The 14,316-nt window shown below is 36.6% G+C and overlaps 1 pseudogene; it reads left to right on the plus strand.

Moving 5' to 3' along the window:
• Nucleotides 1–1,711: 1,711 nt before the first annotated feature.
• LOC114048288 lies at nucleotides 1,712–13,766 on the plus strand (annotated as a pseudogene).
• The last annotated feature ends 550 nt before the right edge of the window (nucleotides 13,767–14,316 follow it).

The raw sequence follows: 14,316 nt of genomic DNA on the forward strand, positions 1-14,316 counted from the left end.
CTCAGGCCAGATTTGAACTCAGGAAGATGAGTCTTCCTGATTCTAGTCTTGGCACTCTATTGTACCACCTACCTCATGTGTTTTATATGTGTATATGTGTGTGTGTGTGTGTGTGTGATATACACATACATACTATTTTTTAAATTAGAAACTTGCTATTTTAATTATTTTATTAATAATTTTATAGCAATATTATATAGTATTGTAATTTTTTCAGGGATTATCACAGATAGCATATCATCATATATAACAGACCTAATTTTCCTAGTGGAAAAGATAAGGTTTTCAGTCTTTCTGATAAGGGCCTCATTTCTAAAATATATAGAGAATTAAGTCAAATTTTTGAGAATACAAGCCATTCCCCAGTTGATAAATGGTCAAGGGATATGAACAGACAGTTCTCAGATGAAGAAATTAAAGTCATCTATAGTCATATGAAAAAATGCTCTAAATCACTATTGATTAGAGAGATGCAAATCAGAACAACTCTGAGGTACCACATCACACCTATCACAATGGCAAACATGACAAAACAGGAAAATGATAAATGTTGGAGAAGATGTGGGAAAATTGGAACACTAATGCATTGCTGGTGGAGTTGTGAAATGATCCAACCATTTTGGAGAACAATTTGGAACTATTCCCAAAGGGCTATAAAAATGTGCAAACCCTTTGACCCAGCAATAGCACTTCTAGGGCTATATCCCAAAGAGATCACACAAATGGGAAGAGGACCTACATATACAAGAATATTCATAGCAGCTCTTTTTGTGGTGACAAAGAATTGGAAATTGAGAGGATGCCCATCAATTGGGGAATGGCTGAGCAAGTTGTGGTATATGAATGTGATGGAATACTATTGTGCTATAAGAAATGATGAACAGGCTGACTTCAGAAAAACCTGGAAAGACTTGTATGGTCTGATGCTGAGTGAAGTGAGCAGAACCAAGAGAATGTTGTACACAATAACAGCCATGTTGTGTGATGACTAATATTGATAAACTTAACCCGTCCTGGCAATACAAGGATCTAAGACATCTGCAGAGGCCTTGTGATGGAAAATGCGATCCATACCCAAAGAAAAAACTATGGAAGTCAAATTGTTATTTTTTTTTCTCTTCTGTTGAGTTTTGTTTCCTCTTTCTGATGGTTCCTCCTATTGGTTTTAATTTCTACTTACAACATCACTAATGTGAAAATATGTTTAATATGAATGTAAATGTATAGCCTATATCAGATTATGTGTCATCTTGGGGAGGGTGGTGGGGAGGAAGGGGGAGAAAAATTTTAAACTCAAAAGCATATGGAAGTGATTATTGATAAATCAAAATAAATTAATAAAAAAAATTGAAAAAAAAAAGAAAAGATAAGGTTTTTTTGGATAAGAAATATGTTTGGTATATTGGCTATGCTACCATCACAAGTTACTTAAGTTCTCAGCCTCAGTTTCCTCATTTGCAAAATGGAGTCAATAATAGTACCTAACTTTCAGGATCAATATGAGGACAAAATTAGATAGCTTATGTAAAATGCTTTGCAAATATTAAAGACTAGTTCAATGTCAGCTTATTGCTTCCAAGTTGCTCTAAGTTTCTTTCAATGTTCTATTGGGTAACTTTGCAAGATTCAGGGATGGAGAGTAAGATGTTTCCAGCAGATTTTTCCTGTGGATGGTAATTGACTCCCTTAGTCTTCTTCTGTACCGTCGATAATGGTTGACATTTTCACCACCTTCCTAACATCTGATGGTAGAGGTAACAAAGTTCAGTAGAGGAGGATCTAAAGAAATTTGTCTCCTGCTCACTTTTCCTTGAATACGCTGTTTCAACTGAGGTAGAAGACTATAATTTCTCACACATGGTCATTTTGACTAATGGAGTTGGACATCATCTTTTCCTGGTTGGGATGATGACTTTAGTGTCTCCTTTGAGGGTGGTGGAAGAGACTTAACCTTTACAAGAATGCAAGTAACACTGACATCAGCGCTAATGAAATGAACCTTCTACGATGGAGTGAAAAGTTGCTGAACAGTGTCTGTTCTGAAAGCAGATTACAATGAAAGACGACACACAGCAGAATTAAAGTAGCTGTTAATTTTAGACTCTTGCTAGTTTTAGTTACAAGAAAGAATCTAATTATCTTCATTTGGGAACATAGGAGGAGAGAACATCTGCTTCCTTGATCTAGAGGGAGTCAGAATCAAAGTTTTGCATTGTTCAAATAGGTTTGGGAATCCTGATTAAACTTTACAGCAGATGAATAAATGCAGGAATATGACTTCTTGAAGTTACTTGGTTGACTAGTACAATTTTTGAATTGGTACAATGGTTGAGTAAGTTTGAGTTATTAATCTGTAAAAATCCCAGACAAACTCAACTTTAAACAAAGAACCTATAGCATTTAAGGCTCTCTGGTAAAGTCTTCCATGGAAAGGAATTTGAGGAAATGGGGCTTAGTCACTGTGGTCACTAAGGAAATTTAGTCACTGAGGTGAAATGTTAATCAATTTCTGTTAAATAGCAATGTGATTTGGATCCAAGGAAATGAATCTCATTTACCATTCACATTATCTTTCTAACTGAAGCCAAATGAGTAAGATTCATGCACTACATTCTGTGCCCTGATGTGTGTATTTCCATGGTTTGATTTCTATTTTTCAGAACAAATTAGAGCAGTTATATGGTGAGTGGAAAGCCCAGACCAGCTATGAGAAGAGTATACAATGTCTGGGATACCCTCTGAAATACTATTCAGTGAAGGGTGGTTTTTGAACTTGCCTGAATGAATTATATGCTGTAAGATGCTTCCATAAAAGCAATGAGACCATTACCACAGACAGTAGAGAAGCTAGGCGGGAGTGCTTTTTTATGCTGATTTAATGTTTTTGATTATGCTATACAGATTCAGTCCTTTACAAACCCATTTCTATGGCAACAGGGAATGCTGAAAGCCCAGAAAATGTAACTAAGCCCTTTGAAAATTCTGACTGGTCTGAAAAAGCTGCTTCACTTCCTTTTAAAGTACATATTGGAGGAATTGAAAACTACTAAATAATACATGCGATAGAAGATGTGACACCTTATTTCTAAAACCTCCTGAATGCATTACATAAGGGTTAATCAGATGTGCTTAATACAGAAACAGAGAAAGAGAAACAGTGGATCTGTGAACATGCTTGAGTCCAAATAAGCCTTTAGCACTTTGGCAATGGTAAACAAAACAAAGTCAATTTACCTCGGAGCATTTATTGTGAGGATTGTCTTGATATTTCTGAATAGAATGTTTCTAGATGAGGAATGGAGATTTCAAGAACAAATAAATAAACAGAAGATAACCCATAAAAACTTTTAATAATCTGATAGCTTTGTAAAAGCTTGCCTTAGAAATTAACTTTGGGGACCTCAGCATTTATTTTCTCATAACAAGGGTGAATCGATTATTGAATGGTTGAAAGCACACAATGCATATTGATCTGTTCATGCATAGCTGCATTCTCCCAGCATGCATCTTGCTGCCTGTAACATATTTTAAATGGGATTACCACTTATTAAATTACAATGACCCAAAGCAATGGTCAACAAAAGTGAAATTACCTTAGTTCATCATGTTTTGGATCATTGCCATTAAGTCTCAGGGGCCTGGTTTCCCTGGAGTGATCAGGCCAGAAGAATATACATGATTGACTACTCCAAATGATCAGATTTAATCAAGTAAAACCACAAATTTCCTACCTACTAAAACCTAAAGAAATGAAAAAACATCATATAATAATGACAAACTATTTTAAAGCTTCGACTAAATTAAATACTGGCAAAATTTAGTCGAAATTACAGCATATACAGCATATGTGGTAATGAGTTGGCTGCTGCTCCAAGGAATGACATATTAATTTTAGTCAGTGTGAATCTGACAGTAAATCACATCCAAAACTTCCGATTGTAATAATGCATCTGTATATTTTATGTTGTGTTCCTGATGACCAAATAAAGCACAAAACATGAAACAATTAATGATGTGGTTATAGTTTTTAAAAGCGGTTTTTACCATTGTACCATAGCTTGGAGGCAATGGGATACTTTCCCCTGACTTTAGAAGTACAGGGCAAATGTTGAACTTTGGAATATAGGAAGTAGTAAAAGGATGCACATGCACACACACACATGTATCTGCAAAGACAAAAAAAGGCCAAACCAGATAGTGAATGGGGAACTGGGAGACTATGCTGAGTTGTATGTTTGAGCTGTCAACTTGTTAGCATTTTCTTCTGAAATCTTTTGATGAAGCCGTTCCTAATCAAAGAAGGGGGTGATGAAATTCTTCAAGAGGCTTTGCCTTTTATAAAACACAACTTCATGATTTACTCTCCTCTGCTACTTCACAATATTCATTTTCCCCTTTACTTATACAAAATGCTTACATAATCCCATTTATTTACTTAATCCATGAGGTTTTTTGTGTCTGTCCTCTTATCTGTAAATGTTTTTTTTTATCAATCCACACTCGTGCTATCTGCTTCTCAGGGAAAAAAGAGAAAAGGGAAAAGAAGATATTTACAGCATTCAATTTACAAATTGAATGAAGGATAAAGAAAAGGATAGCAGGGAAAGAGTACAGAGACTTCTAGAAATTGTGGCTGTGCAGAAGCATGACTTCCTGCCACCCCATAGTCTCTATGGAAGCTGATAAATATAATTCAGGAAGCTTCCCAAATGACAGGCTTTGGGGTGAGTAGGGAGAGCACAACTGGTTGGCAAACACATGGCTGGACTTAAAGCCCCAATGCGCCTGTGCATCCTTTGAATATGAAAAATTAAATTCACATCCCTTGTTTAATTGAACCACTTTTCTGTCTCCTGGCAACAAATTCGTACAGCTTGAAATCCAGACCTTGCCTCCTATTAGTCCTCTCTCATTTCTTGAGAATGTCTGGTTTGAACCTTTTTCCAATTTCTGCCACTTTCTTAAATAGAGGCAGGATACAGTGAAAAGAGTAATGGATTTGGAATACGAAAGCCTGTGTTCAAACCATGATTCTCTGACAGTCATGTGATCATCAAGATGTCAGTACAAGTGTTCTCAGCCTAACACCCTTATCTCACAGTCTCAAAATAAGAATATTCCAAATCTATAGGAATTAAAAAAAGAGCATGGTGAGAAGACAGAGATATCTCTAAATATGCAACCCTCTGAAATATCTTTAAATAATATGAAACCCTCTGAAACAGTGGATGGCTAAGCTGCCTGAAGCTCCCACTTACCCTTACACCACATGGAGTGCAAATAAACAGACAGACTTGTATTTTAAGTTGTGGAAAGAGGGGATTCCATCCTGTACCCTTAAGATAGCAACTCAGTATAAATCAATCAATAAATAAAATCAATCAAAAAACTATTGAATGTCTGCTTTGTGTCATGTTGTGAAATAGGTAAGATAAAAAGACAAAAATGCAAATCTTTGCTGCCAAGCATCTTATATTGTATAATTGTACACAGTTAAGTTTATGCAAAATACATATGAAAGAAAGTGAATTAATTTTTGTGGGGAAGGAACTGGAAGCCAGTAGCGTCATCTCATATAATCAGTGGTGCTTGATCTGAGCTTTGAAGAAAGCTAGAGAATCTAAAATGTAGAGGTAAGTAGGGAGTATATTCCAGGCAAGGCAGGGATGGGAATGCGGGCAGTTAATAGCAAAGGATGGGGGATAGAAAGTTGTATGAAATAGCACTATTTCAAACATTGTAAGAAAAAAAAAAACAAGGCCAATTTTGGTGGATCTTAGAGTGCATGAAAGGGATAAGGTATACTCTTGACAGGTATACAAATAATGAAAGGTGAAAGAAAATGAATTTTTTAAAAAGGTAGCACAGATAAATACTAAGCAAGTTAAGAGGTTGGCCTGATGAGTGGTAGGGTGAAGGGGAGGTAGGTCAAGACAGTTTTTAATTATAGTTTTACCTGGACAGAGAAAGGAAAGAGTGAAAGGGTTTGAGGTTGAGAGATAAATGAACTTTAATATAAAGAGAAAACAGGATTACTGATATAAGTAAGTTCTAAGGAACTTGGGAGAGCAGTTAAATAGCTGTAGGGGGAGAACCAGGGGAGTTCTAATTGCTGTGGGAGATAAAAACAAAAATAAGATATAATTTCTGCTCTCCTGGAACATAGAATCTATTACAGCAAGTAGTACACACAAACCTAAGTGACCACAGTACAAAGTAGAAAGTGAAATTATAATATGAATGATGTGGGAGTTCAGCTGAGAAAAAGAACTTCCGGATCCAGAGCCAGGGAAGGTTTCATGGAGGAGGTGGCATTTAAATTGGTCCTGGATCGATAGGTAGAACTGTACCAGTGAAGAGCCTGGGACTGGAGAGGGTAAAGAGAAAGAACATAATTTTTTTAAAAACATGATTTTTGCTAAAAACAAGTTTATTTTTTCCCCCTTTGATAATTTTTTTTAGAGACAGGGTTAATGACTTGCCCCGGGGTGTCCGAGCCTGAATTTGAACTCAGTTCCTCCTGACTCCAGGGCCGATTGCTCTATGCCCTGTCCCCTGGATAATTTTAAATAGGAATTCTTATAGTAACTTTAATTTATTTTGGTGTAGAGCAAAGACATTAATGTCTGTTATGTAGAAGTATATTTTTGATTAGTTGGAGGAAATTGAAGAGTGTCAGGTACCACTATTCTTCTAATCACCTGTTTCCATAAGTTATCCTCAACTCCTCACATATCCAATCTCATCCCACGTATCCAGTCAGAGTATCTTGTTGATTTTAATTCAAAAATATTTCTAGAAATTATTCCCTTTCCTTCTTTCACACAGGAACCAACCTAGTTGTACTCCTATTGTACTCCTATTTAGATTTTCCAAATCGAAATGCAGTGGTTTCCTACTTTTCTTTCTGCCTCAAGTTTCTCCCTTCTCTAACCTCTCTCCTCTGCAGCTGCCAAAGTGGTATTCTTCAAGTACACATCTGACCACTGCGCTCCAACTGAACTGGATAATTTTCTGTCCCTTTTACATATCATTCTATTTTGCATTTTGTGCTTTACAAAAGCTTGTCTTCCGTATTAGTAATGCATTTCCTCTTCACCTTAGCCTCTTTCAATTTCTAGTTCCCTCTTTCACTTCTGAGAGAATATTGTAATTCATTTTCCAGTTACTGTGTCGATCTGAATTTTGTCAGGCATGTTTGACTGGGTAGCTGGGTCTGGTAATTCCCAGGGTCCATCCTTATTGTGTTCTAATCTTGTCTCAGTAGAGGCTATTCCCCTTCATTAACTATGTCCTTCAAGATTTTTGGAATATTCTTGTTTATGAACACTATGTCTACCTAAATATCGGTAACTCTAATGACTAAGGTCAATAAAATTGATCTGCAAGTACTAAACTCATATTTCACTATATTGAACTATGATGCCAATATTCAACCTATAATTGAAGAAAATTCATACTAACCGCTCCATCTTAAATCAAATAGATGCTAATAAGCAATGATTTAATGTAACATGGATCAGTAAGGCAAATATTCCAATAAGCAATAACAGCAAACAGCATTCCATTTGCACACTGAGCATGTTAATAGCAGTTAGTGTTCACAGTGTTACTGTCAAATAACATTGCATTTATGTGCTTATCCAACATAGGAGCACAGTAGAAAAGGCACAGTGAAAGTAGGTATACAGAGAGAAAAATAAATTCAAAACTATAGAAACTAGAAATTACATTCAAAACAAAAATCAATTGTGCTATTTCAATGAGAGAAGAAATAGTATAAAAAGAAATGAAATATGTATATCAAAAGAGAATAACATTTAATCAAAATTTTAAAAATCCAACAAATAAAAATCAAATTAAAAAATTTATTCAACTAAAGTAGCAAAATGGTGAACTAAATTAAACTTAAAAGTTAAAAGGAGAAATGTTACATAAAATGTAAAAGTGAAATTTTTTTAAAAATAGCTTTTTTGGATCTGTAATACAAGCAGCAATACTACAGGAAATTCTGCTTTAGAAGAAACAAGAAAAAAGGAAATAATTTAAATAGTATCTGAGCTTACAAAGGGTAAAATAAAAACAAGCAAAAGTTAAACATGACTAATTTAGAAATATGTTTTTGCATGATTTCACATATGTAATTGATATCATATTACTTTCCTTCTCAATGGGTGAGGGAGGGGCTGACTAGAAGGAGAGAATTTGGAACTCAAAATAAAAAGAAAAATGTTAAAAAATAAATGCTGAAATACATACATTACATGTACATATATGTATATACTATATATACACACATATACATACACCTACACCATAAACTCACACATACAAAAATATGTACATATGAATTATACTTACATATACATACATACACACACATATCGAAGAGCATCCTATTTGACCTTCGTATTGTCTGGTTATTAAGGTTTAAGTTTGAAGGAGGAAATGAACAGGGGAAGCACTCATACCTTTTTCTAGCTTCCAAACTTGGAATATGGAGATAACTGGGTCCAGCCACTGTCTTTCTCCTCGTACCAGGCATGATATACATTTTAGTTACTGCTCTTGACACCATTCCTACAAATAGGTATTTCTGAATGCTTCCTACCAGCCAACCTAGCTTCCTACCAGCCAACAATGACAGCTGATCGACATTCATGTAAGGGCAAAAATACCAGACATTCATATAAGGGCAAAAGTCCCAGACCTGCTTCTACACTTCTAAAAAATAATTAGTCCATATCATCCTCCATCATATCATTCTCTAGCCCCTAGCAGCAATCAATTTACTGACGATTCGTTTTAGTTTACATTATAAGACCAACTATAGTTCTTCTTTTTGCAGCTACCTATTTATTCACCAATGATGAAACACAAAAACATTATGATTGATCATAGTTATTTAGAATAAGTCATTCATTCATCCATTCACTCATGACATTTTCCCTTAGTATTCTATCTCATTCATCTTTTACATTGACAACTCATATTTGCACTTATATTATGTACTATACAGCTTAATATTTTTTATATATTATCATGACATTCTTAAGCTATTTCATATGTTTTTCCTCTTCCCAACAAAAAAAGTTTTTTTTTTTTGGTGTTGACTCTAAATAGTTACTTAATAGATATATTTCTTGACTTGATAGTCATCAAGTAGCTTTTTCCTAAGAGCTCTATGTCTCATAGTTTGAGAAATTTGGACTATTTAAATTCACAATTGATTTATATAGATAGAATTTATATACATAAGTGTGTAAATATGTGTATCTCAATATATGTGTATATAAAATATGTGTATAGGATGTATGCTTTCTATAAGAACCTCCTAGTTTGATAAATTTTTGGGACTTTAATGAGAACTGAAGGAGAAGGAACATGCAATTTGATTTTCTGGCACATGAAAATATGTTACATACTTTATTATTTTCAATTTACAAATTAAAAAAATTGGAATAACAAGATTCAGTGGGTGCTTAACTTGAAAAAAAATGACCCGGAGAAATAAAATACTTAAACCTGTCAAATCTATAAATTCCAAATCATATTCACTTCTGATTGACCACATTTTATTTTTGTAGCTCTTATCCCCTTCATTCCTGAATGTTTATTTTCTCCCCTATTTTCCACAACTAATTAACATTTTTGCTTGCTTCTCCACACATTGTTCTTAGAACAGTAATCAAATATATTACCTGGAACATATTGTACTTTAATAAATACTTTTTGATTGATTGATATCATTGTTTCTGAAAAGGGTGTGTTCATTCATTTGCATGCCTTGATTTCCCAGGCCACGATAGGGTCTCTTGGCCACCCTCTACCCTCTTTTCCTCAGATGTGTTGTCTCTCCCATTAGAATGTAAGCTCTTTGAAGTAGGGCCTGGCTCCCTCTTGTATTTATATTCCCAGCACCTAACATAATATTTGGTGTATGATAAGTGGTTAGTAAATGATTTTCATGAATGGATTGATTGATTCATGTACAATATTGACTCTGCTTTATCCTAACTCTAAAATTCTGTGAATCTCATTTGATTTCTAACTTGTTTCTTTTCTATCTCTTGGTCTTTCATAACTGTTCTGCCCTCATTGATATTTGAAATCCTATCCAATTTAGGTTGAGCTGAGTATTTCATTAACATATGTTACATTCTTTCTTCCAGATCATTATTAATGACAATAAATAATACTGACCCTTCAGCACTCCTTTAGCCATTTCTCCAATGTGAGATACTGTCATTTATCACTGTCTTTTCGGCATAGCCCCTAAAACAATTTTCTTTCGACAAGATAATGCTTATATTGAAGCCAATTTAAAGTAATTTTGAGTAACATTTATTGCGACACTGTAGCAAATGTTTTATTAGAATCAGAATGTATTATGTCTGCAATGTTTTCTTCATATATTTTTTAGGAAAAAAATTAAGGCTTTTTCTCCTGAGTACATGATGACCTTTATTACCAATGATTGTTTTCTGTACCATTTATATACTTATAATTTCACTCACTTTCTTACTATCTCATTTTAGAATTGAAAGGTTATATTTACCCAGGGACCATTAAAAAGGTTACTTTAACTCTTTGCTTTGTTCCATTCCATGATGTGTGCTTTGAGACATGTTTCTGGAAAGAAATGTAGACATATATATGTCTATGTATATATATACACACACATATATAACATATATGTATATATATAAATGTAGACATATATGTCTATGTATATATAACCATATTTCTTTGTATATACATATATACATACACACATATATACACACATATATACATATGTATACATGCACACACATATATACATACATACATACACATATATACATACATACACACACACATAAATGGCAGTCCTTGAAAGCCCCCTCTGTCAGAAGGGGACCCCAAAGGCTTTGGGTCAGATTTATACAGTTATTCTATGAACTTTCTCTAATCATTATTTTTTTTTGACCTGATATCATTCAAACAGTCCTATATGCTTTACTGTAAGGCCTTTAACTTAAATCTTTTTCTGAGGACATCTATTTGAGAAAAGAAACACATTCTCTAAAAAAATAAAAGAAAACAAAACAAAAACAATTAAACAAATAAATATTTCTACTATTATTCCAAAGTCTCTTGCAATAGCAGTCTTACTTTTACTAGTCATTTGGGGGTAGTTTTGCCTTGAATGATTTTAATTCTTATTTTCTCATTCATTAATTAAGCAGTGTATGTTTAATATACTGACATAGACTTTGGAGATACGATGATGAAAATGTATGTAATTCTGGACCTCAAAGTGCATACAGTGTATGAGAAAGAAGGCTTTCATATAAATTGGTATTTAGAATGGAATTATAGTCAAAATTTAATTCTAGTTAAGATGGTGGAATAAAAGGGAACCAAGAAGACTACCTAGCAGTTTCACACATACTCCAATGATAACCTAAAAAGGGCACCAGATTGAAAAAAATGATCAAGAAATCATAAGAGAATCATTATTAAGCTCCTTCTTCCAGATAGGTATTGCACAAAAAGATAGTCAGAAGCCATAGTCCAGGAATAAATATTCTTCCAAGAAAGTCATCATGAACTCAGGTGAACATTTGGAAAGAATGAATATATCATAAAGTTCCTTTTTTCCTTCCCTGACCTTCTTTTCCCTTTCCTAAATATTCAGATGCTTTGACATTTAGTGCATGTACATTAATTACTAATCTTGGTTCATTATCTATGGTACCTTTAAACATAATGTAGCTTCCTGCATGCCATTTTTAAATAAACTATAAAATAAAACTGCCTAGGTCTATTAGAACCAGAGAGCAAAGTAAAAATAGCAAATGCTATGAGTTACTTCCTAAAAGAAATCCCCAAAGGGAAATTCTCAGGAATGCTATAGCCAACATATAGATCCTTTAGGTCAAGGAAAAATTATTGCAAGTTTATGGAAAGACAGAATTCAATTACCACAGTCAGGATCACACAAACTTTTTAATTCCTATATTTGGCAGCAAATGACTCTACAAATGAGTGATTTTGTGATTAATCAATGCAAGGATGTCCTGGAGCCAGTTTGTACCAACTCGATTGTTAAATTTTCAGTGTTAGCATGTCTACCTTGGACATTGGGAAATGCTACAAATCAGGGCTTGATTTATTGTTTTTTGTTGTCTAGAATTAGGAAAGTGATAGAGAAAATGTTAATATGCAGATTAAACTTAAAAGGGTATTGTGTGAACATGTTTTTTAGGCTATTTTTATTTTTTTCATGTCAATTACATGTCAAAACAATTTTAACATTCATTTTTTTTTTTAAATTTTGAGTTCCAAATTCTCTTCCTCCCTTGCTCCCCTCTCTCCTCATTAAGAAGGCAAGGAATTTGGTGGGAGCCGTGCCCAGCACTGCTATGGGCTTCAGTTTCCAGATCCACAGAATGGGCCCAGGCATCTCCGCTTCCTGGGACTCGATCACCATCTCCCATCTTCCCCAGCTGGACGCCTGCCACGCCACCCGCCACGCCACCCCGCACCCCAAGCCCTAGACCTTTTTTTTTTCTTGGTGAGGCAACTGGGGTTAAGTGACTTGCCCAGGGTCACACAGCTAGTAAGTGTCAAGTGTTTGGTCTGAGAATGGATTTGAACTCAGGTCCTCCTGACTTCAGGGCCGGTGCTCTATCCACTGAGCCACCTACCTGCCCCTCTGAGCCCTAGACTTTGAGGCAGGGCTGCACTCCCCCAGGCCCCTCGCCCACAATAGCCTCCAGCTTCCTGAATGCTCCCACAGCCCAGCCGGGTCATGGCCAACAAAACCAAGCCACGGATCCTGCCCTGGCTGCAGGAGCAGCCGGAATTGGGGTTCTTGGCGCGACCTGGATCGATGCGGAGCACGCGCGCTTCTTCATCCTCTGGAAGCGCAAGCTCTGCCAGGACCTGCAGCAAGAGGATTTCCGCCTCCTCCAGAAAGAGACCATCCAGGAGATCCTGGAGGCCCTGACACTGTCCACTCAGCAGCAACAGCAGCATTTCCAAGGAGACTTCAGCCCCAACTCTGTCCTGGAGCAGCTCGCCCAGACACCAGAACCAGCCTTGTCCTGCAACACATTAATGGCGATTTTTGCCAATAGCTTTCAGACCAAGTATGAAGTGACAGGCTTCTGCCGGGGCTGCCAAGTCCTTCAGAAATGCCTTTCTTGACTCAATGGCCTTAGGTTGGTAGGGTCAGGACCTAGGGCTGAAGCCTGGATGGAGCTTGATGGAACACCACCAGCCTTGCCTGAGCCCAGCAGCACCCTCACTGAGCATTGCACGGCATATTATATTAGCAAGGTGCTGGGCAGCCTGGGGGCTGGGCTGGCCCTGTAGAGCTCCTATTCTGAATTCAGGGCACATTGCTTGGGCCACTGTGGGGCCTATTGGACCCTGGGAGAGCAGGCACCCCCTGGGACCACAAGGAGGTAAGTGACCAAGGAAAAAGATGGCCAGCAAGTCACTGCTCACCCCAGCACGCTCTCTGGTTCTGCCTAGGGGAATCTTGGCCCACCAATTCACAGCTGTCCTAGAAGCTTGTCATGGTCAAGGAGGTGCCCACTGCACTGAGGGCACTCCATGAGGTGGCCCAGGCTGAGGGAGCATTCTCACTGGAAGAGGAGGTAGACCTGCACATCTCTAGCAGTCTCTCCCTGTCCCTGGCACCTGCCCATCTCCACGGCTACCTGCAAGGGCTGGCCCACAGCATGCAGTGGGAGTTGGAGGCTCACTGCTGAGCTCTCCCCTCTTTTCAGCCAGGAACCAATGCCTGGCTACACACCCTCTCCAGTCTTGGGGACCCCAGGGCAAAACCCCCTTCTGAACCTGTACCCTCCCTGCAAAATTAAAGGGTTGACATAGGTCTCTTGGGAAAAAAAAGGCAAGCAATTTGTTATAGGTTGTACATGTGGAGTCACGCAAAACATATTTCCATCTTAGTCATGTTGTGAAAAAAAGCACAGACCTTCCCCCTACACCCCCCCCCAAAACCAAGAAAACTAAAGAAAGTAAAAAAAAAATACTTAACTCTGCATTCAGACTCCATCAATTCTTTCTGTGGAGGTAGATGGCATTTTTCATCATAAAGCCTTCAGGATTGTCTTGGATCATTGTATTGCTGAAAAAAGCTAAGTCATTCACAGTTGATTATTATATGATATTGCTGTTACTATGTGCAATATTCTTCTGTTTCTGCTCATTTCACTTTGCATCAGTTCATGTAAGTCTTCCCAGGTTTTTCTGAAACTACCCTGCTATTCATTTCTTATAGCATAATAGTATTCTATC

The sequence above is a fragment of the Vombatus ursinus genome, unplaced genomic scaffold, assembly GCF_900497805.2.
Source record: "Vombatus ursinus unplaced genomic scaffold, bare-nosed wombat genome assembly UNPS02014792.1, whole genome shotgun sequence".
In the NCBI taxonomy this organism is placed as follows: Eukaryota; Metazoa; Chordata; class Mammalia; order Diprotodontia; family Vombatidae; genus Vombatus; species Vombatus ursinus.